The sequence below is a fragment of the Lepisma saccharinum genome, chromosome 20 (genome assembly GCF_977018435.1).
Source record: "Lepisma saccharinum chromosome 20, izLepSacc3.1, whole genome shotgun sequence".
Lineage (NCBI taxonomy): Eukaryota > Metazoa > Arthropoda > Insecta > Zygentoma > Lepismatidae > Lepisma > Lepisma saccharinum.
The window spans coordinates 70,248,997-70,274,425 of NC_139248.1; the positions used below are offsets into that span (position 1 = coordinate 70,248,997).

Below are 25,429 nucleotides of genomic sequence, written 5' to 3' on the forward strand. Positions count from 1 at the left end.
TATCATTTTGTAAGGAAATACATCAAGTTTGACTAGCGTTGTGGAATAGTACCGAATTCCGGCACCGCAAGCGCCAGCGGCAGTTCCATTAAAAATGGCTGCTTTCACAGGTCAAGAGCGAGCTCCCTGTGTGTTTTGGCCGTATCCACTTCCAACAAGATTAAGCACTACCTCACTGAAGTCCGGGATATCCTTAATAACATTTTAAGGTCGTTGGATAGGTCGAAATGAGCCAATTACATGACCACCTCGTTCACGTGATCTGACACACCTCGATTTTTACTGTTGGGATTTCAACCTGGAAATCGGTACCTGTATTGTAGAAGGCTAAACAATTGTTTTCGTGGAACTTCTATTCGTTTACAGAGATTTTCCAACTTAGGAAGGAAGGACGTTATTTAAGGGAGATTTGCACACAGAAGTGGTAAGCGCCATTGTCACTTGGGCACGAGTCGAACATCACCACCGTTTCACGCCGTAGCAGCACTACAAGCTGCCCAAGTTTATGTACATTCGATTGCTGAAATCCTCAAGTGACAGGCGACACGTGTCGCTTTTCGTTTCCTAGCGAGTTGTCTCTAAGGGAACTTTCAAACCGAAGCGACAGCCGACAAGCGACACCGAAGCGCTACCAAATGAGATAAAAGCAGAAAATAGCAGGACAAGGTTAAAGAAACAAATCGTAAAACTATTAATTAAATCAGGAATATAGTCTAGATTGTAAAGTAGCTACTTGATTCTGAAATTGATTTAATTTTTTGCCATGTAATGAAAAAGTGAACTGTACTGAACCTTTCAAATACCAATGTGTATGGTTTATATGGAGTAATGAATTCAAATAAAAGCGACACGGGCCTCTTCAGTCTAAAGAAAAACATTCATCGCGGATTAATGACAGAGGCAACACCATGCACGCCATTGAACGTGCCTAGTCCGAGCGAGACATCAGCGAGAAGCGACTGGTTGTGGGGCGTCTGGACCCAGTGTCAATATAATCATCTGACGGTTATGTTCTGTCCGGACCATTTGTATTTGTGATTGTCTTTCTATCAGTTTCGTGTTGTCTCCGGTCAACCTCATCGTTGCGATTATTGCAGGTTCGAGTCTCCTGGAGGAAGCGTCACAACTTTTCCTGAGATTTGGACGTGTGCATGGGACCGGTGGCCACCCACCATCGTGAGGAAATTGGGGAGCTACGAATGAGTAGCGTAACCCGGTCGTGGAAACTTAGGACAACGACTTGTGGTTCGTCGTGCCGACACACGCCACTCCGTAACTGGTTGGATTATTTCCCATCTCGACAGGTGGGAGTGAGGCTGGCAGTCGGTAGGTAGGCCCTGGCCCTCACGGGCTGTTGCGTCACGTGTGAAATGGTTGATAAAGTTTGTGTCTTAAAACATTTTTAGTTGCAATAAACTAACGAAATGCTTCGAATGTGGTAACGAGACTGATACCTGTGCGTATATCTAGCAGGCTTTTGCCACTGCCGAGTGGGTGGGTACCTTTTGGAGGATGATTAGCGTACGGACTGACGTTAATCCTAGCGGAAAGAATAATACCAAGCGACAGCTAAAACACTTGTCCAGTGCATCATGCGGGAATTGGACACGAACCCCCGTGATTAGTTCATGGTTGCTCACTAGCATTACATCAAACTGTGCTCCACAAATAAAGCAAAACGTACAAGTGGAGATATTGCTCATGACAGTACGCTGAGGCACAAACATATCTCTAATCATTGCTAATACAGTCATGATATGTAATACTTTATTAATGTTAATCCTCGAATACAAATTTGTTATATAGTTGTAAGCAAAACTATGCAGCAAAAAAACTATTGTTCTTCCTTTAAAAATATATACATCGCTGGTTGAGAAACGAGAGAAGTAGTAATTTAGTTCTTTTAAATATGGTCCTCAAGTAAAATTGTTAGCCTGTCAATGTTTATTCGTGTTCGGTGTATTAAGTAAGAAGGGACATTTTTAATGTGTGTAAAGGTCGTTAACACAGGAGTGTGCAGTGCTATTTGCACCTATCTTCTCAACACATGAAACGTACACGTACCATTATCGTTTAAAATTTGGTGCTTGAAGATGTAACGGAGCAGAGATTGAAATTTCACCCCATTATCATATTTGGAGCCGTCCCCGTTGCGAGGACGTTAAGGTGGCCTACTTTCAATCTCGCCACGGAAGTTCCTAGGTTCGATAACCGGCCTGGGCATGGGTGTCCTTTGTGAGTAACAAAACATTAAAAATGCTGGCCAAGGCAGAATTTATTGTAAAATAACACACTATAAAGTTTTCAACCTCTAACAATGTCTTCTTCAAACACTAAAAGTCGATGTATGAAACCCCAAAAGTGAAAATCGAGGGGTTTCAGAACAGGTGAACGATGTGGCCATGTTGGCCCAACTCGACGTACCCATGGATCTGGAAATCGGTTATTGATGATGAGGTGGTGTGCCATCGTGTTAGGATTGAATGCGGCCTTCAAATCAAAACGCACAGTGAGCTCGCTCTTGACCGTCTCAGTAGCAATTTTTTATGTAACTGCCGCTTGCGCTTGCGGTGGCGTAAATTGGTACTATTGCACAACGATAGTCAAACTTCATGTATTTCCTTACAGAATGACACCACAACCAGTTTTGTAACATTTCCGAATACATTTTTATACACTTAGAAAGTTGTAAAGTCCTTTTTGGACCACCCTGTTCATTTCCAAGTTGCTATGCCGCTCGTTAAGTTGATCGTCTTTATTCCCCGGCGAGGTTAATCCAGAAGCAGAAAAGCGATTTGAATTGACCGTGCTGGTGGCATTCGTAACTTATCTCGCTCGCCGTCAACAGATGTTGAGCAGGAGAAGTGGACGTTGGCATGGTGACAAGCGCGGGTGAATTGTGAGTGCAAGACGGGCAAAATTTCCCTTCATCTTCGGGAATAGTCGTTGGGCGTGAATGGCGCTCGTTTGCAACGGAATTCAGATCGACCATTGATCCGTGCGTGTTGCTCTTTTTCTTCCGTTTTGCGCTTAATGGATAGCGAAGGCATTCTGGGAATCCCGGACGGTTGGCGTGCGCTGGCCGTTCACCTTCGCCGCATCGTGACGTAAATACTCTGTCTGAATTCTCGAGTTTACAGGCTACGTTTGCAATTCGGATGATATTAAAAGCGCTAATGTGGAAGTTGACGGAAATTCTTCACGGGCTTTGTAAAGGGGCACCGCGCAATGTTCCCCTCCTAGGAATACATCTACATAACTTACATTTCTCAATTCCCTGGCAGAAATATGTGGGGATATATGGAGGGCGGGTATGGCTGTAACACGTTTTGTTCTCGAGTATATTGCCGATGTATACATGGCAGTAAGGTAAGGTAAAGTTCTCTGTGCAGGTAGCACCGTGCCATGAAGGCACATTTAGGGGATGTGGGGGGGGGGTGATGTAATCAGCACCACGCTCCGGTCGTCTTTACCCCCTCAGGGTTGCTTCCAAGTAGCCATTGATTTGAGGCTGGGTGAGCTCCAGAGCCGCTTTATGTGGAGTCTGTTATAATTGGCGTAGAGTTATGAAAGTCATGTAGAAATTCAAGAACAAGGTGTTGGTTGTCACACTTTTTTTCATCTCAACTGAAAAGCTGAACAGTGAAAAGGCGTTTATCTTTATATAGCTTGTTAGAAACGTTTAAAATTTGCCAAAAACTGGTTTCTTTTCGAAAAAACAAAATATTAAAAAAACGTGCTTCATGAATTCAAATAAATGATTTTTCTCTGTAACATAAAGAAATTGGAAGAAAAACTATAAAACACAAGACGTTGAAATAAGTATCTGCATCAAAACAAACTTTTCCTTGCAGGAGAAATCGATGCAATCTTCCCTTCCCTTCTGTCGCTGGACGTCGGCCGATGCCCCATTTGGCTCTATCCACTCCTCCTCTGTTTGCTCTCCGGGCAAACAATAGCAAACCATTTTCTATAACTGACTATTCCCAGTTGTTTGCACAGCTGCGGATTGTGATGACAGACGAGAAGGAAAATACATTTACGTCATATCAAATATCTTAGATCCATCAGAATCAGGAGATTGTTCCCAGTAAATCAGGATGTGAATCAGATACTCTTGGTCTTGCATACGCGGCGTCATTGTAACAGAAGATTTGGCGGTACAATTTTCCAAGGATTGTGCTATGATTTGAAAATTAATTACAAGCAAAAGAAGAGTAAGTATAACATAGTATTCTGTCAATTGTCAATCATGCCCTTCAAAGTTTTTTCGCATGCAGAAAACCTTAACAGATTTCTTACTATTGACAGCTACAGTGAATGAATATGCAGTGTATCTACCAGTCTGGAAATCCTGGAGAAGTTAAGGAATTCATTTTTCTGGAAAATTGATTGATTTGCTTCATTTTACTTAACTTTTGTGCCACTTTTGGCTAATTTGCGAACATGCGGATGAGTGATGATACGTTGAAATTGATGAATGGACACTCAAACATTTATGCCCAGGCCGGGATTCGAACCCGGGACGCCTGGCGTCGTAGCGTAATGTGCTAACAACTCCGCCACGGGGACCGGCTACTTTTTCTGGAAAAGTTATGCAAACATGGAAATTTACCCTGTTTCTGAAAAAAATATGAAGATTTTTTGTAGTAGTGCACTAAAAACAGTTTTCTTAACGAAGAAAAAGGGACAAGCAAGAAATTTTAAATTCGTTGTGGACAAACACTTCAGTTTGGTATAATGAGTATTACGGGTAACTTTAATAGATATTGCTTATTAAATACTTTACGAGACAAGGTCATTTTAAAAAAATAAACCGGATCAATGAATCAATCAATGTTGAATGGACTTATACTGATGGCAAGCCCTACTTTTTGATTCATAGCTCCATCTGCCCACCAATCGTCTTTGGGGGGAGCGGGTGGAGGGGCTCGTTGAGGGTCAACAACCTCAGTTGCGGAGTAAAAGCTGGAGGGGTAACATCGCTCTCCCGTTACAATGTTGCCAAGCGTACAACTGTGTTTGTCAGTTGTTTTCATTAGCTTGTTTGTACGGTGTCCGCAGAATAAAGCTGCAGGCTAATGGCTGCGACTGAAACGAATTTCATTGCCTTGACGCTTACGTTTTGATGTCGCACGTTAAGGCAGCACAGGGTGTGGATAAGCTCATGACTGCGAGATCCTAATTAGTTTTCAATCGAACCGAAGTTCATCATTTGGTCTGCATCTTGTGAGCATGAAGTCACCTGTACGTCGTTCATTTCTACATCAGTTGCAGTCTTCATCGCCTTGCATCAGTCTGAAGCGTCTCAATTAAAGTGTCGTCACCCCTGAATGAGTGTGAAAGCGTCTGGCCCCTTCCACACTAGTTTTCTGAAGGAATTTGCAGATTGTTGATGTGTTAAGCAATGAATCCCAACAGGTATTCAGGGGCCGCTTAAAGGCTGAAGTGCCCCCTTGATGCGCCCCAAAACCGTATTTCTGGTTAAATAAGCGTTACTATATGTTTGAGTTTCTATTTAAATCCACTTTATGCTCAGAAAGGCTAATCGGGACAACCTACAGTTTAAAGTTGGATCCGAAGCACCGTGTCCATCCACCGGGTTCCTAGCTATTTGCTTAAAAAAGAGTTGAATTTTTTTGTTGACTAGTATTAATTGAAGTTACTGCATTACGTAATAAGTATATTGCAAAATCATGTATCAATTTATGCTAAGAGATTGCGGTTATTTCGAAGTCATGCAATAAACGTCATCTTTAATAGTAACACTTGAAGTATTTTGAAAATAAGGCTATTATTTTTCATAATAAAAACCGTAAATATACAGCATGGACATGCTTTTTGTTGTAGGTGGTAAATAGGGTAGAAAAATCGGGGAGAGAGCAGGGGCAAGGTAAAAAGTAGGAAAGGCAAAAAAAAAAAAAAAAAAAAAAAAAAAATATTCAGCATGCTCGGGTGAAAATTTTATCTTGATCCGTCTCTGCGAACAATCACTAACTGCCGTTCAAGGAATTAAGTATTTAGTAGCTAAACGCAAAAATTTTTACTTTGCCTATATTATTTCCACATCCAAAATACTTAGAAGGGCAAGCCATGTGGCACGAATGGGAGAGCAAAGAAGAGTTTACAGGATTCTTGTTGGGAAACCTTATGGTAAGAGACCTGCAGACGAAGATGGAGGGATAACGTTGAGATAGACCTAAAGGAAATCGGTAAGGATGGAAAAGATTGAATTGATCTTGCCCAGGATAGGGACAGATGAAAAGCTTCTGTTGCTGCAGCCATAGACCTTTGGGTTTAAGAAGGCTAGAGATAGTTCGTTCGTTAGTTAACTACTCTTGAAGTAATTGAGAATTGTTGGGAAGTAAGGAGAATTCATTTGGAGCTGATGTTGAGAATTCATGAAATAGAGACGTTTGTTTCTCTTATCAACCACTCGCAATACTTACTTGTTTTATCAGCCGGGGAGAAACACATTTTACGAAGATTTCCTGTGGAGAAAGATTTTTTTCAGCAGTTTCTTGATATTGCGAGACTGCCCACACTTTCTTTTTTTTTTTCAAAAGAGAAAAAGGTCCAGAAGGGAATGTTAATTTTGATGCTACTGGAAGTTAGTAAGTCTGAGAATCCTCCTTCCGTTCGTTCTTTGAAATTCTAATTAGGCGACTCCGAAAGAGCACGGAACTTCGCACGAGTCGAGGAGGAAGTTGGGGAACTGCTGAAGAAATCCCCTCCCTTCTTCACCCAGACGAGGACTCCAGTTTGAAACGGGAAGTTTTGAGTTATTCGTAAACTGGACTGGGGAACCGGGGCTACACTTTAAATTAACGGGAATTAGTTCTACAAACGGCATTATTGGAACGCTTTTCGCGATGAATTTTCGCTTGTTCTGCAACTTTAGTCTTCACGATTGGAAATCTTATTTTCTGTCGCAGGGACATTCAAGTCTCAGACTGATGTGACTCTGAAAGTCCAGAATTGCAGATTGGCGGTGTGTATCAAAGTCTACAATCACGTTATCGAAGTCAAATTTTGGAGTGGAGCCAACCCAATATCTTGTACCTTTCTCCATATATATTGGGTAAAATGAAACAAAGAAGTGCGTACTGTCGCTTGCTGGAATGCTTCTCTTGTAGCGTTTATTGCCGCTAGTTCAAAGTCAGTCATAAATTCTTGCACACGAAATTGGAAGCAACAATCTTCAGCATTTTTCTTGATTTGCTGAAGCATGCGTGTGTACAACGACTGACTTTTGCTTTGCAATAAGCAGAACAGGGAGTGGAAAGAATTGTCCCAAATACTTCCCGTGCAACGTGTATAATTTTGAAAATAGACGTGGGCAAATTTTAAATGTTCCATCCATCACTATCTTTTCTGAGTGACACAATTTTTGCAGGTTTCCCACGGTCCCAAAAACCTGCGTGAGAAGAGAAAATAACATAATGTATAATATAATAATATATAACATAATGTAGTGTAATAAATTCTCACCAGGAAACGGCCAGGTCCTTTTCCATCATCAATAAGCAAAAATTCTCCCCCTCTCGATGTTTGTTTCCGTCCACCTTCCAGTACAAGTTCATTCACAGAACTCGGCAAGGGTGGACGGCATTTAGAACGCACATTGTATAATGCATACTTGACGCCAGAGAACAGTGGTAATTCTGCAGCAACTTCATCACTAAGCACATTCTTTGCAATCTCTTCCCTACAATAAAATGCAAGAAATTGTTGAATTGAACTTGCAAATATGACAAATATGAAATATTCATGCTAAACATGTTATACATGCCTGTAAATCTTGGTAAAAGATTCCATTTGTTCTTCCGCAACTCTTTTCTTCATGTTGTCCACCATAACTCTACACTGAACTTCAGCATCATTTTGATTCATGTGACACAGTCTTAAGTTCATCTGATTGCAAAACCACGTTTGCTTTGCAACCTTTCCTACATGTCCAGTACGTCACTTCACTGACAGTCTTCGTTATACGATAAATATAACAATCGTAACAAAGGAGAGGACCTCCTCTCTTCGAAGAAACAAAAGACAGCAACATGGTAGATAGGTAGATAAAGACAGATAGGTGAGCTGGTTACTGCTTCTTATATGTGCCTTGGCCGTTTGCGCCGTTGAGGATATTGTCCAATTCTGCGAAACAGGAGCACACGGTCTTTCTGAGAGGGGAGGACGGCAGCAGCGGTCAGTGGGAGGAACGTGTAGTGAGGCTATCACACCCCATTCGACACTAGGATAACTTGCACCCCCACCCACTGCATTTTAGCCATGTTCATCAATGTAAACATCTCCCAAACTGGTGTTTCCAGATATCTCAGGGTGGAGGACAAATGCCCCCTTGGCCCCTCTCTGCGGGCGCTCTTGTCTCAATTACGTCTTGATTCATTTCAAACGACAGAAGCCCCATTTTCCACTTGCTACTTTTATTTGTGGTTAGACGATTTCTTTCCTTTTTTATTTTAACCTAAACTGGAAATGAAATACCTTGATGGCATTCACTATTTCTTCAAACGATAATGGTTTATTTGACATGAAACTTGTTGGCCAACTGGCATAGTGGTAATATCTGGCAAAATCTGTAAACGTCCCTTCTCTAGGAGGGTTTTTGAGGAATAATAATGGAAGTATCTCCAGATCTTGATTTCTATTTCAGCTGCGGATGTTTTTTACACAAAAGAGAATATCGACCCAGGACAAGTTTTTCTGTAACGGTAAATCCTCTTCTTTTCATCTTTTCTCAATTTAGCAGATCGTAAAACCCAAACGCGGGAGTCCAAATATGTGCATCCTAAAATTTTGCATGTCAGCTCAGCACAAAGAATTTCGTTATAGTTCCTGTAATCTCTCGGACAATAGTTTATGTCAGGATATCGGTCGAAGGTTGTGGTCACAAACAAGAAATTCAACTGCGTTCCGTCGGACACAGCAGGCTTGCACCTTGCAGTCCGCGTTGGAAAATTGTTTCCTTCTTTCTACACTGCCTGAGCTTACTAAAATCGATTTCTATCGCTAATATAGATTTCATTTCTTTTCCTTCTACTCTGTATTCTAAAGCGATCACGTTTGCACAAGAAATGAATGAGAATAAAGATTCAATAATATTATGCAGTGTCCCTCCCCTTGAATTGTCCATAACACTCAATACTAATTTTACTTCAACAACTCGAATAAAACCTTGATAAGACGAATTTTTGTACAGTTTAAGGGATGCCGTTCGAGCTCAACTCGAAGGGAGAGTATGAAAACCCTCTACGAGTCGAAGTTAAATTCTAATCACCTCTAAAAGTCGAAGTTTTAGTCGCACGGACCTCAATAAGTCGATGTGTAGGTGCGTACGTACAATGTCAGGTGATGAACAATCGTGTCGGGACTTGAACTCCCCCACCCTGCCGTGTATGTAACCATCATTGTGCCGACGTTCAGAAGGGTCAGTAAACTTTAGACCTCTATAACACGAAGTCGGCGATTCTGGCCCTCGATAACTGGAACCTTGGTAAGTCGAAATCCTCGATACCTCATTTTTTTTCTTTTCCCCATCAACTTCAAGTTATCAAGGTTCCACTGTATAAATATTTGGGAAGCGCGAGGCCGTGTGCGGTGGCACGCGTCGCACAACCCTAACGGCGGCCCTGTTGGCGGGATTCAGTAGTAGATTGTTTTTACATGTCTGACATGTAATGGAATAAACACACGTGGAATGATGTGTAATATGTACTAGTAAATTTATTTTTGAGAACATCCGAATTGCTACAAGCATTTATTAGACAAATTGTTAAAGAAGGCACAACAATTTCTTGCAATGCATGAGCAGGCAAATGAAAGGGGGTGGGTACTCCTTCATATGATGCTTGAAATGTGTCGAATGGAATTTGCTCTTTTGTTATTTGATCTCATGGTTATATCATGCGTACCGTGACTCATTACTTTGTGGTTCCCTGTACAGTCACGGACACTGCCGGCTTGTAACGATTCCATTGCAAGTCCATGTATTCATTACAACCCGGCAGTGGCCGTGACTGTACCCTGTCCCGGCTAACTCAGGAGTAAGTCCGCGCTTAAAGGGGAGAAAGCGAGTGGTACATGCTGCTGCGAGGCTGGTAACTGCAGGCGCTTCATCAAAAATGATTTTTTAAAATAAAATCCATGATTTTTATCCACCCTGCCAACTAATGCTACTGAAATTCAATATGATGTATAAAGAGTTAGAATAATAAAGCGGTGTGTTGCCATCAGATTAAAGCCGCAACCCATTAGTAATTCAAATGCATAAACCCATTTATTTAGTGTGGAATTATAGGGAATTCCCCTGCAGAACGGATGGAATTAATTATTGTTTCCGTGTGTAGAAAGCACGGTAGAGCACAGCGGTGTTTACTTCAATCAGCCCCATTGTTCGGGAAATATTAGCTCCATGTGGAGGCTAATTATTGATAACTGCCAATGTGAATTTAAGCATAACAGGCACATTATCCAACAAGCATTAAATTTAATGTGTGTTACTTAGTTTGTTAGTTCGATAATTCTGTGAATTATCCGGGACTTATTGCCTCTGTGAATTCTGGGTATTATTTTGTTCCGATTGCGAACAATTCAAATTGAGTATGAGCTGTGTACTTTATACTTGATTGTACGTGATGGAGAAAAAAAGATGTGGAATTCTTGTGACTGGCTCCGTAATGAAGCTTTTTCTGGCTCCAAAGCTTCCTGCATGGTGAACATTTATATCGGTGAGTGAGCGAGTCAGTCAGTGAATGGATTTGAAGTCACTATGTTCCAGACAAGATTGATTAAGGTAGGGGTGGGGTATTAAATGAAGTCAGAATTCCTTTAACCAAAGAATGTAGTGGGAAAATACTGAAAATATTGTGAGGTTCAGTGCAATTATCCTAAGTTTAATTTACCATTATGTCAGATTTACACCTTTGTGGAAGCTAAAGCATAATTGACAGCTCGCTACAGCTTTGGTAAATCTGGGCAATCAATACACAAACACAACTTTTTTGATAGATTTTAACTACATAGAATTTGATATCAGAAGTTCCTGTTCACTCGCGCTGCTACACACTGATTGATACGTGCCAGGCTCAAACTACAAGTGATCTTGAAACTCCCGTACTCGATTGCCAAAAGAGTAGGGGCTGTAATGTACCGAATGTTATTTTTACTTTTGACTGATTGTTGTGAGAAGCGAGAAAAAGGTAAAGAAATGCGAACAATTGAATCTTTGTTTACGGTGATTCTCGTGCACGGACAACAATGACCGAACATTTTTCATCAATAATGTTAGCACGGCTATAAATTGTCGGCGGGATATAAAATAAGAGGATATTATTGTTCTGTACTAGTTGATAAGTAAAGACGGTATAGTCGACGCACTAGCTACGTTAACGACCGGCTGGCTTTGAAGTCGACGGAGCGCGCCCACCAGCTGCAACAATCACATTCAACGCACAGTGTTGCCACACATCTACTCTACGCCACCTTGTCCCTCCGAGCACAACCACCTTCCCACGGTCCCCATATTGAAGTTTCAAAGTACGGCAACATCATATCCGCAGTCATGTGACTGAGATTCTACGTGGAGTAGAGAGTAGAATGACATCTGCGCCCATTGGCTCAAGGACTCCACGTGGAGTAAACGAGCAAAATGACAGCTGCGCCCATTGGCTGAAGGTTGAGTGTCATTGGACGAAAACAACTCGCTCGCTATTTATCCCCCCCCCACTTTTGTGGCGGTCGCTTTCTTTAGTTCTTCGACGTTAACGAAGTAAACACGTGGACTATATCTATTTTTTAACTTCTTTGCCCATAATTTCCTTATAAACTTTCCGTTGCGGTAAAAGTACGAAGAATAAATTATATAATAACCGATTATACAGAAACATATCTTATTACGAGAACATTTAAGAAATATGCTGTGAAAACGCGATATTGGTAAAATATGTCAAAATATGCTTTATGAAGTTCGTCTATTTCGGTTGATTTTCATCAGATACGCAAAGATCTCACACCAGTATTCGATCCGATGCCAAATAAAAAAAAATGTTATTACATGAAGTCCCGGGCCATGATTACTGCGAGACTTGTCCATCTGGTCCTGTTGACAGCCATCTTCTTAATTTCACTCCCATGATTTTCCCATTTCTAAGGCTGCTGCTTCAATGGACTTTTTCCAGGTTGTCTTAGGTCGGTCACGTCTTCGGTTTCGCTGAGGATTCCAGTGTAATGCAGATTTCTCTATGGACGCAGCAGTTTTCCGGAGAGTATGCTCGATCCATTTCCACTTGCTTTACATACATACATACAAACACACACACACACACACACACATATATAATATATATATAAGTATGAATTGGTTTTTGGTTGGTGACTTCCCGTAGGTCTTCGTTCGTTCTTGACAGACCATTTTATATTTATTATCTGCTATAGTCATCTATTAACAAAAGTTTGCTGCCTCTGTAGGCTTTAATACATATAGGGTCAAGTGCCCATATTTCGGATACTTAATTTCAAATTAGATAAATGTGTTGATAAATGTGTTGATAAACATTGAACATATATTTATTAATGTTTCTGAAAGTTATATTAACATATATAAGAAATACTTGGTATATTTTATGAAACAAAGAATTGTATGCATATTTTTAGTCTGACAAAAAGGTTGCCTAATGTCGGATAGGGTATTTCCTAATTTCCTAGGGTTACTAATGAGTATTTGAAAAGGGTGCACAATTTCGGATAGTCGAAATTAGGTACCCGTGTAGCATCCGAATTTAGGAAACCCAGTCGCATATTCAATATGGCGATTCTGTGCGTTCCCCCTCTGAAATAATGAGACTGAAACTACGTAATAATGTTTGCTGAATCTCTCAAGATTATATAAAATTTAGACAGAAGTGAGTAAATACTAATCTTCCAGTTGTAGGCCTTAAGTTTGGATGGTGAAATATTACATCAAAACATCGGAAAAGTCAGAAATATCAGCCACACACTAAAGAAACAATGCTCAAGGTCACGCACAAGGGTGAAACTGGGGGACGAAGTAGCGTGTTAGTTGGCACTATCTGCACTTCGGCGCTGCTGTTCTAAGGTGGAAATTTCTTGGTATCCGAAATTAGGAACCTATCCGAAATATGGGCACTTGACCCTATATTGTATTAAGCTTTCTAAGAAGCGAATGAAACAATTAGTAAAAAGATATATTTCTTTTTGGACATACCTGGTATATATTTGCATATACATGGAAATTGGACAGCATCTATAATGTATTGGTTATCGAAAAACCTTTGGATACTATGTTTTGGCGCCCTACGCAGGCTTGTGGTTTGCGCCTGCACCCCCCCCCCCCCCACTTAGCAGCACCGACATTTCTGTGCGTCATTCGATATGTTCTTCTTATGGTTTGTGATATTTACATCACACAAATTTTGAAACGAGGAAACAAAGAAAAACTCATGAAAAATTAACATACGCTGTAGCTATTTAAAGATTGATAGTTTGCATTTCTGATTAAAAGAAGCTTAGCATATTAAAGAGTATTGCAGTTATGTCTTAATGTCTGAAGAAGATCTTTAAGACGTACTATTCCTACTACTTTCGGAAACGAGAAATTGTAGGTGTGTTGCTCTTCCAAGTGTAAATTTCTCCGTTTCATATTCTTACTTGCTGTTCCAAAAAAGAAAGCTTTGAATCGCGCCCTCTGTGCATAGCACCCAAGGCTTCATCCCCTCGCTAAGAACATGGGGACAGAGATTTGGCCGCCGGAACGGTTTATTGTTAAACGGGGTGGCTACTCACCGGGAAATCCTTGAATTCCGGGAATTTATGTGTAAATTATTGGTTCCGGGAATTATCCGTGAATTTTTGTCCGTAGAATTGCAAATCCTCCTCTCCTCTCTCATATCATCTCGTTTGCCTCCTCTCTTCTTCTCTTTGCTCCATTTTCCTCATCTCTCTACGCATATTTTTCCTTTCTCCTAGTTACTTCTCCTATCCACTTCTGTCCTCTATTTTCTTCTCTCCTTTACTTTTCCTCTTCCCCTTTCGCTTTCTCTGTTCTCTCCTTTGTCCCCTTTCGTTTCCTCTGTCCTCTTTTCCTCTGTGTGGACTCATCAGCAATGAAATACTAGAAAATCAATCTTTTTTCTTCAGAAAGTACTCATTTAAGACAAACTTAATACTGATAATTTTTTGTAGTTTTATACTACAGTACTTTGTTTTATTTCTTTCGCGTATTTCATAAATGGGTCATTCCACTCCATTTCAACGAGGTCATACCACCCACCAACTCCGATGTTTTCACTATCTCAAAGGGTTTTCAGCCATTTGCATTAGATGTGGTGAAAAAAGATACTGAACATAAAATGCAGCCTGAAATGTACTTGAAACAATGTTTTTAACCCAAGATTTTTATATTTTTTGTAGCTGAGTTATCATAATTATCGCAATTGTCTGCATAGACCAAAAATGTCGCAAGTCATGAAACAAAAATGGCCGCCATTTTCAAACGAAGTCTAGTTTTAGAAAAATGTCTGTTTTGAACTACCCTTGTACAGGGGTTAGAATGACAAACAGATGAAAATTTTAAAAATGGTTGAGCGACCAGTGCTGGACCATTTGGTACGGATTGACCCTCAAATTTTAGACAATGTCCAAAAAACTTAAATTATCGTTAGAAGGAATAAAATACATTTTTTTTTTTTTTTTTTGTGTAGAGATAGAGCATGTCTTTGCAATGATTTTCAACATCAAAAGCTTTTGGTTCCATCATACCCATATGATGAAAATTCAGATTTTCGTAACCTAGTTTTCCCAGCACAAAAATTAGGCTACAAGTCCATTATTAGTCTTTTTATAGGCATTTGTAAAATTTTTGAGTGTTGATGTATTTTTTACTGAAATCGTCATTATTTCATTGAACTTTGTGTAAAATTTCAGAGATCTGATCATTGGTTAAGGAGAAAAGAAATAAAATGTAAGCAAGGGTATGAAGAATGACAAGACAACACTCATTGAATGACATTTCAAAGTGCTGTAAAATGAAAACCCTTTGAGATAGAGTGAAAACATTTTAGGGTGTTTCTTTCAACCATAAGGGAAGGGTGTATACCAAATTTCATCGAAATCGGAAATGCTGGGTGACAAAATCTTAGTTTTTTGCGTTGATTTGATGTGGAATGACCCAAATATCTATTGAGCATGTGGCAACCCTGAAATTGAGCCTAACTCTACACGCAACCCACCAACGCCGTGTGTACGTTGGGTTGCCTAGTTTAAAATGTCGTTGTCCGAAGACACTTGAGAGTCGCTGTACAACATATGAAATAGGAATTTGAAACTGTTATTAAAACTTTGAAATCCAATCCAAATAAATTGTCATTAATCGTTATATTATGTTATAAATAGAAGTACTAGTGCTAAGCGTATAGTCAACAGGTTTCTTAATTTTAAAAAAATATGTGAAAAACATTTCTATTTTTAAAGAATCTGTTAGTAAAGGCCGGGGCGTGAGGTGGCTATATAAACATTATTCAGAAAATAATGATTTTGTGCTGAAATATGTAAGGAAATTAATATTTAAAACGTAATATAATTAATGTACTTTATATGTTAGTAACTTACGAAAGAAAATTAGTTTTTTTACGTCTACGTAAAGGACTTGTTTTCTACTCGACGTAAGTTAGTAGTAAATTACGCGTAATTTACGTAAAAAACGTAACGAGTAAATTACCTTGTCGAACCTGATCATGGTCCTAGAGTGGCCACCATGTTAAGCCAAGAAGGCTGCTCTCCCTCAGCCGATGGCAACCGAGATGGACCCGGGATCGCTGAATTAGAGCGAGCATCTCTGAGCTATAGCGTGTCTGGACTTTCCATGTGGATCAAGGCTCCTGATGAACCAATCAATACTCGCGGAACTTCTTGCCCGTTGACGTCAGAAGAGGGAGAATTTCTGGGAGTTAATCCGAAAATTTGTTCTTATCCTCCGTCGCCGTTATCTGCCCCTGCCTGCGGATAGGGCTCGCGTCACGGCAGAGCAAGAGGTCGATCCCTTTTCGGGTATCGAGGTTGGCCCTGCGTTGTTTACGAGTGCACTTCTCTTTCGTGATTACCAGGGAACTGATTTACATGTAAATATGTATATTCATACGATGCCAACATCAAGTTATTTTCTATTTTCTTGAATCATGTTACGGGAGCTCGAGAAATTCTACGTTTATTTTCCATATTTTTACATGTTAGCTTTTGGCACAGATTTTTGCAATTTTGTTTTCAAACATTTTCCATATTCATGGTATTACTACTTTTTCCCTCTTTTTGTTGACTAGCAAAGGTTTTTCTTTCATCTGTATTCCGTTCGTTTTGTACTCTGTTTGTTTTAGATCTTCACAATATTGATTGATTTGAGTACTTCGGTTTTCTGCCAGTTTTGGCTAATCGCGAAGATGAGGATGAATTGTGATAAGATGATATGGAGGATGAAGGGACAATCACACACGTGTATGCACAACACAACACAGGCCCTACAGAGGAGCAGAGTCACTGGGGGGAATACGCCCAACTTTTTTTTTTGCGGTTTATAGCTTCGCTAAATGAAGGAGTGTCGCAATGAAAAGGATGTCAAATGAAAGCTACATGTTTTGTTATTGTTACCTATAAGTTTTATTACTGTAAGTCTTATAGCAAATGAACCATAGCAAAATTAACAGATGAACGTTAATTTGGGCAAATCACCCCGTGTTCAGGGTAAAATGCTCACCCATTAGGGGTAAAATGCCCAATACAAGAATCAATTGTTGTAATACGTGACATGGCATATTTAAAGGAAAATAATACACAGCATTAACTGGAAGATTATTAACGTTTGTTTCGTAAACAGAACGTCATTTGTAGTACAGACAAGCATAGCGTTTCTAACAACATTTATTTTGAATTTACCATATCCTCTTTTACTGTTTACATTTGCGAGAAACTGCATTGCACTTTGGACACATGGACGTGAATTTGATACATATTTCATGCATCCGCATACTACAACGAATACACGGGATCCAGTCTCATTGTGGTCCTTTCTTTTCATAATAATGCCCATGGGTATATTTTACTACTGAATTTCTGTGGGCATATCACCCCACAGCTACAAGCAGAAAATTGACTCACTGGGTTAGCAACTCTAAGCACCATGCGGCAGTTTCACTCTGCAGATATGTTTCCTTGACTCTTGATCTTTACACCAAATATAATTCAGTTTCTTTCTCTCTTGGGAATATTATTGCACATTGTTAATACAGCAACGTCCAAAAAATTATTACCTCAAAAATTGTCTTTTTACCTCATGAAATTAACCCTAAATGGCTTCAGATTTTTCTCACAAGCTCCAAACCTGCTGCCTCGTCTCACCACGGAGGGCGCTTTCAAACAAGAGTCGCAGAATTGTCATAACATTAACGTTGCGCGAGATACGAGGGGGTGGGCATTTATCCCCGATGGACCCTGAGTGACTCTATACTGGTTGTAGGGTCGGTTGCCAGAGCTTCGTTGGTCTGAGAAATGCAGTTCAGAGTGTACTATTTGGGTGCCTTCAACAAAGGTCACCCCAAATCTTAACAATAGACACTGCATATATTATTCTAACATTCTCGTCAACAATAGAGAATGGAAGCTTTCACGGTGAAATAAATGGCATATTTTAAATATACTCTCATTACTTCATGCAATATTAAATGCAGTTTCAGTCAATATGATCTGTCTTTAGGGACAACAGGGGGAGATCCACGTTTCAGCCCTTAAAATAAAGTTTGCCGAAAAATAAAGGGAATTTTGTATTTGGATTTTGCATTACGTTTAATGTCATGTAAGCCTAATGCATTTTATTTAGCTACGTGAACCGCTTGCTTAATGAAGATTGCCATTTTTTTCGGAATTCAAAGTCCATAATAATATCCATATTCTGATTAAAGTAACTTAATATATATTTACATATGTAACACTAAATGACTTGGTTGGCAGAGACAGGAGGAACAGTTTGTGTCCAGCCAGACGCGAGGACCCTAAATTGCGCCTCCCTCCACATACCTTTACCCGCGGTGTGTTGGGGAAAGAGAGGTCTGTGCTCTGGATTGTCGTAGGAGGAGAAATCTTAGCAATACTCTTATGGAAGTATTATTTTACTTTTTTCATTTATTTATTTTTATTATTTTTTTATTTGCTTTATTTTACTTCGCTTTTTGTGCCACGTTTGGCTAATTTGCGAAGATGGGGATGAGTGATGACGTGATAAATTTCATGAATGGACACACAAACATCCATGCCCATGCCGGGATTCGAACCCGGGACCCCTGGCGTCGTAGCACGATGTGCTAACCACACCGCCACGAGGACCGGCGAAATATTTTACTTGTCTTGAGAATATCAAACTTCGAATGGCATAAAAAAACATGAACGGAAAGAGGACAGTTTAAAGGTTTGATTGGCAGGCGAATGTCGAAACTTCCATTTGATTAGCCGTAACTTGAAGTAGTTACGTTATTTTTCTCCATGAGGAATACATGGGATTCTGAAAATTCTTATTTATCATATTTTTCAAACATTGTATCTAGCGTAATAATCAATTTTATAAACGCTTCCACTTGCTACTTGGGGAGAAATTCATAATCTCTTGTATAGTCGGAGTTACTTTCAGTAGCAGTGCCCATTCCGACGAGATTCAAAGAAATGCTGGCCTGGTGCGAAACTGTTACTCTTCGTCTTAAAGTAACACCATGTGTCTGTGCGAATTTTTGTTTTTGCCCACCTTTGACATGAAGTCTGCAGCTGGTACGTTTACATTTCTGAAGCAAGGCAAACGTTGAATTGTGCGCTGTGTAAAATTAAGAGTGGAGACCGGAAGTTGTTTGGAGATGGAAGAATCCGTGGCGCGGGAAGCAGCTCTGGGGTCTGTTTAAATCTGCCGGCTAAAATCAAACCCGTGTTTCGGGTGCTTTTAATTATCATGCTGGAATTGTTTCCACCCAGGGGCGAGAATGGAAGTAGACCACCCCCAGGAGGACCATTCCGGCAGCATCCCGCCACGTGGAACGAAAATATTGGAGAAAGAAGGGGAAAGTTTCGCGCTTAACACCATCATAACAGTGCTTACATGTCAACCGTTAAAAAAAATAGCAGTTCGGAGAATAACTACGGTTCTAACCCACGATGTTTGTGAATGTGATTCGAAAGTTTATATTCCGTATGTGTGGAAAGCAGTTGTAGTGGAACTTAACCATTGAATGTTTAGTGGCAAGGAAGTATCAACTCGTTATTATTTTATTTTATTTTTGTTTTCCTAATAGAGGTAGAGCGTCTTCGCCTTGTAATCAAGGGGTACCGGGTTCGGTACCCGGTGGAGGCACATACTGGTTCGGATCCCACTTTAAACTGTAGGTCCAGTCCAGATTAGCCTTAGCCTTACTGTCCATAAAGTGGGCTTAAAACACTAAATCAACCAGTCAATCCTAATAGAGGTAGGATAATACTCTTGATCTTTTCATTGCAGTGATGCTGTATTATATTCCCGATAGGGATGAAGTCTTTCGGCATCGCCCCATCATTAAGAGCAAGTTCGTATATATATATATATATATATATATATATATATATATATATATATATATATATATGTGTGTGTGTGTGTGGGGGGGGTTCTTATTACATAAACAGTAGTATGTGACATTTGTCAATTGTGTGTGTAGATGTATTTCGAGCCTGAGTATGTGCAATGGCAAATGTAAACTCAGCACCTTCAATTAAATATTTTCAATATATACGTATATACCGTTGAATTGGATTATAATTGTTGGATACATTGGAATCACACAGACCTTTTATATTGTTCATATATTTAGATGTGTATGTGCGTGGCTGGTGAGATGAGACGCGGTAATGTGGAAATAAATAAAATGTCTGCTTCTGCCCTTGAATTTTTGGAAAGCTCTCCTTGAAAACCGAGAATTATACTTTAATACGATTCGCGAGAATGTTGTGTTCCTACGTTCTTGACACAGTGTACACCTATAGGCTGGTTGAGAAGAATTTGAATAGAGACGACAACTTTTCTGGAATTATTGAATTCTCAGAATTAGGTGGTAATTATTCCAGGATTATTAATTACATGTGGTTTCTCTCTATGAATCTTGTCTGCGAACACGAGAAATCAGTTCTGGCGTGTTCTCATCAGGCATAATGCCTGTTCATCAAATATGCATCGTGTTTGTTTACGTAATTAGTAGGAAGCAATGTGCATAAACGTGTCGCACTTGGGATATACTTTTTGTGTGGTAACTGTTAGGGGGGAGGCAATTAGATAAGTGCACCTGCAACCATAGTACTGGTTAAATATGTCGAAATAACGGGCCTCTACACCCAGGAGGTATTTAACGTTTTAGTGGAATTTTTGAAACGAATGGAAATTCCCACAATTAATCTGTACCGGTAGGAAACCATGGTGGTTTGCCACTAAAGTAAATAGATGATTTAGGATTCGATTCCCCGCCTGGGCATTGGTGGCCTCTTCATTAATTTAATATAATCATCATTAATCATCCTCACGAATTGCCAAAAGTGGCAGAAAAGCGACGTGAGAGTAAAGATTAAACAAATATGAATGAACGATTTCTACTTGAGGATATTGATACATTTCGTTCATTTTTTATGGAAGAAGAAAATATATTTTTGTAGGCTCTTAAGCTTTCGACCTTCACCTCGTCTCTATTCAGAAGTTTCGGAAACATTTTTTTGCTACAGATTTAAGCTCGCCCACACGTTGCTGGTAAAGGCGAGAGAGGTCACGGGTTCGATTCCCGGTAGGAACCCTCGAAGTTTCCGTGTTGACTCGGCATCCTGAGGACAATTGAGGCGCTACTTGAAAAGAAGAAACTGGCTCCGTTCTCCGGAAAACCGCGGCGATGGGACTCTATGCGCCGAACTACGTGTCACCCAATGAAAAGCCTCTTGGCAGACCCTGCCCCTCGAGGGCTGTTGCGTGGAGTTTACTTCACGTTGTTGAGTGGTTGGATCGAGAAGGACACGATCAATGTGCAAGTTACGAGAATCGTCTTCCCTAGTCGTAATTCTGGAATACAACAGCCTTTGGCATTTATCTTTTACGCGCGCGCGCGTGCGTGTGTGTGTGTGTGTGTGTGTGAAAGGACATGATCAGTCTTCATTGTTGAAAATAAATGCCAGCGTTCTTAGAAGGGGAGGCGAGTGAAGTTTGGGAAAGATGGTTGGAGATATTGCACACACGAGATTCTGAGGCTTTCGTATGAATTTAAATCTTTCTCATTTATTATTATTATTATTATTATTGAGATGGACCTAAAGGAAATCGGTAGGGATGGAAAAGATTGGATTGATCTTGCCCAGGATAGGGACAGATGGAAGGCTTGTGTTGCTGCAGCCATAAACCTTCGGGTTTAAGAAGGCTAGTGAGTTAGTTAGTTAGTTAGTAGAAGAGTTGTCAATCAGTGTTCTGATTCTAGGTATTTTGTTGGTTCTGATATTTTATATAACTTATTTTCGAACACACCTGAATTTAGTATTTCCTTCGCGCTTGTGATCTGGCCCTTAAGGTAGTAAATACACAGCAGCCTTGTAATGAAGGATATCCAGGTTCTTTCTTGGTTCAGATTCCACTTGTAGCTTGGATATTACATTCATAAGTGGACTTACGCATTGTTGTAGTTATTATTGTTATTATTTTGGATATCTCGACATCGACGCTAACACTAGTGAGCAAAGAGCGTAATTTTCAAAGTGAATTCCAGTCCGCCATTCTCATAATTTCTTCACACTGATTGGAATGTGACAGGTTTAAAAGAAACAGCCGGTAAATTAACTGAATTAATGATGTTCCAATACACACATATTAACACTGTCGTACCATTTCTACTCTGTGTAAACTCACAATCTGAAGTAGTGTTTTAATTTTTTGTTTTAACTGAAATGAGTAGTGTTACGGGTTAATATATTTGCATTATGGTTGCAAATAATACAATATCTCGGAGCTTCCAATGAGGTTAATATAAAACCCTTCCACTTGAAACATATTAAAAAAAACTGCTGGTAAGAATATGTTCATCCCTGCTCAGACGAAGTGGCACGCTCTTATCCACTGAACAGGAGTGTACTGTAGATGGCGTTGTGTTGATTTCTGCATTTGAATTCTCGTCTGAAAGCTAACGAGCTTCGCTTAGTGTGGCTGCAAAAATGTAATTTTTATTTGGCACACTCGCATTATCGTCGAGATAAGGGTTAATTTCTTCCGAAGCACATTACAAAAAACTTTCTTTTGTCTCGGCGCTTCTCCGCCTCTGGTACATTTTATTTCCTATTTTTGATGCCATGCAATTTGAGGAAAATAGTGACACAGTCCTGTGAGCTAGGAATAAAATTCGTCGTAATTTCAAATTGTAATAAGCTTAAAGTGCTGTAACCGTCTCCCCACCAGGCCCCAGGGGACTCGTTGCGCGTGAAGAATGCCCTAAACATTCCCCGGGGCATTCGAAACCGTTGCTTCGAGTGCAAATGAAGGGTAGGGGGCCAGAGAAACGGACCCAAAAACACATAATTTCGTACCGTTGTAAGATATGAATCCGTCATAATATACATAATCCTCCTCCGCTGCGCTCAGCCTGGGATGTTTTGCACGCTTGTGTTTAGTGGAGAAAGCTAACTTTTTTATGGTGAGGTTTTTGCCATTGTGACCGTTAATAATTAATTTCGAAAAGTTTATTGGCTATCAGTTACGAGTAACTACTAAAAGTGAGAGTTTTCAGTAAGGTTCAAAATTATAATCTGCTGGCAAACTTTTCCCACGACTTCCAGTAAACGTAATGTCAGCCACAGAAGAAAAAATGTAAATTTCTTCACACAAGCATGTTTGCGCAGGTAGAAATTCATACACTAAAGCCTGATCGCTCAAAGAACAAACTTCAAGAAACCCAGACTTTTCGCCTCTGGATGTGGAAGTTTCAAGGTGGGAAAAAGCGATGTGGCCACACGGATCTAACACGATATCTTCTGCAGTCAACATGAAACCTCCTCTCGCAGTTCAGGGACAGACTGAATGGGATACCTATTCGATACGAATCCCAACCAAGGTGTTCTTTGTGTCAATTTCATCATGTCATCACTCATCCTGATAGTCGCGATTAGCCAAAAGTGTCAGAAAAACGAATTAAAATAAACTAAATCGATCAATTAGAAGCTTTCTTTAAATAAATTTGTGCATGGCGTCATCACATACTTGGAGTTAATATTAATCACTTAAACATGGAAATAACATATTCGTTTGGTACGAATTTTGTTATGACTTGTGGTTGACTGTTGATGAAAGGTTCAAAATGCTTCTAGTCGCATGCTGCAAGTTGTTCCAATTTATCTGTCGAAAGCCTCATTTATATCATACTTTGATTTCTACTGTGAACTGTCGGGCAGAATAACACGACAATATGCAGCACGTCCAGTTTTCTCCGAAGCTAGTTCGAAAGATACGGCTACATGCTTCATTCTACTCTTTTTCTCTTTTGGAATAAGTGACCGAGTGGTGGATTCCGTGAGCATGATTTGTTCGATCGCCCGACAGCGGAATTCTGGGATCGTGCCACTGCGATGGCGGGCCCCCGAAGCTATACATGACTTCGCTTGTGGCATCGATCCGGAATGTCCTAAGTACACAAAGCAGTCTGTGACGTCATAAGAGATGGCAGGGCGAGTGTTGCCATATCGGTCGCTTTTATCGTGAAATGTAGCAACTCTTCCTGCTTGCTATGCAGCTCTGTTGCACCGCGTCCACAAACGGTTAAGTAGATGTGTACATTTTTGTGAAGCATGTTCGTTTTTAGCATTTTTATTCGGTCTATTTTACTTCGCTCTTCTGCCACTTCGCGAACATGAGGATTAGTGATGTGATGAAATTGATGAATGGATACTTACATATCCAGGCCGTGTTCCAACCCCAAATCTCTGGCTGTGATAACCACTCCACCACAGAGGTTGGCATTTTTTCTAGCATTCATCCGCGTGCATATTGACCGTGGCCAATTGTCCTCGATGCTGGATGGAATAAACGACATGGGTTTGCCCCAAGCACGGCGATGTGGACGATTATGCAGTTGCATCTGTGACGTCACCCTGTGTGTCGGTCTCTGCATAGACGTGGTCAGCGTAACGCGCTACGAAGCACAAGCCTGACAAGTAGGGCTAAGATCGCCTTGTAATCTAGGGGTCCCGGGTTCCATTCCCTGTGGAGGCACATGGTAGTTCGGATCCCACTTAAAACTGAAGGCCCAGTCCCGATTAGCCTATCTGCAATAAATGGATCAGTATACTCAACAACAATATATTGAATACTTTGCTTTAGTATTTACTTCTTTTGTGACAAATGTAAAGCTGTTATGATGGATTGGTTGGTGCATTTTGTGCATTTGAAAGCATTTTTCGTCGAAGACATTTTCTGGCCATTTTCTTACTTCTGGAGCTTGAATATTTTTATATGTAACGATTCATTGAAATATTGATTTTTTCCCTGTATTTAGCCTATTGGAAAATGAAAGCCCACTTTTCTTTGGCCCTCATTAAACTTGGAGAGCATCTTTGAAGAGGGAAATTATTTTTAGGTCATTTTTGGGGCATTTTTTTGGGTAATTTATTGGTCATCCTAGCCTTACTGATGGGACGTAGTATCATAGTGTTTGTACTATTCCCAGTTTCATGTCATCATAGAAAATGACGTAACGTTACCAAAACAGAAATAGAAATAGACTTCACACTTCGGTACTTTTCTAAGATGGAAGTATGTTTGCGTTAAACGACACAATAAGACATCTCATTTAACGATGTCCCGAACTGCAGATGCGTGATATGATTATCATGTCATGTTAATTTGAGGGGTAGCAGTGTTTGGATGACAACAGCTGGAAATCAGGGCAAATGTCATTAATCGTATCTTGTGTAGCGCATCATAATGAGCAAATTGCATGAAGCAGTCATGTGGTGACGGTATACAGGTGAAAGAAGGAGCATGTTTTAAAAGCGCTTGTGTTTACAAAATGATTTAAATTGCTTATTTATTTCTTGAATTTGTCCTGGATGCCATTGTTGACTGTAATGGAGAAAATATTTGCTAAACGCACGGCCATGAAATTAGGCGGCTGGGCAGAATTGAGCTGGTGCCACGTATGGGAAAAGCAAAGCGAGAGCGGGACAGAAGTCACTGCTTCCCGCGCACTGCGTTGCCTAGTTCGACCAACCTCTCTCCAGAGCACTTTTGTGTCATCCCCGACATTTCGAGCAAATACTGTCAGTTTGTATCACATGAATTACAAAGACCAACTCTACGACGATATTTGTCATTCTCTTGAACTTCCGA

At 40.2% G+C, this 25,429-nt stretch overlaps 1 protein-coding gene across 9 annotated transcripts in view; it reads left to right on the forward strand.

Annotated features, from left to right (window-relative positions):
• bsk (mitogen-activated protein kinase dJNK) overlaps positions 1 to 25,429 on the forward strand; it is a 383,933-nt gene that overhangs the window by 231,725 nt on the left and 126,779 nt on the right. The gene's annotated exons all lie outside the window — the stretch shown is intronic.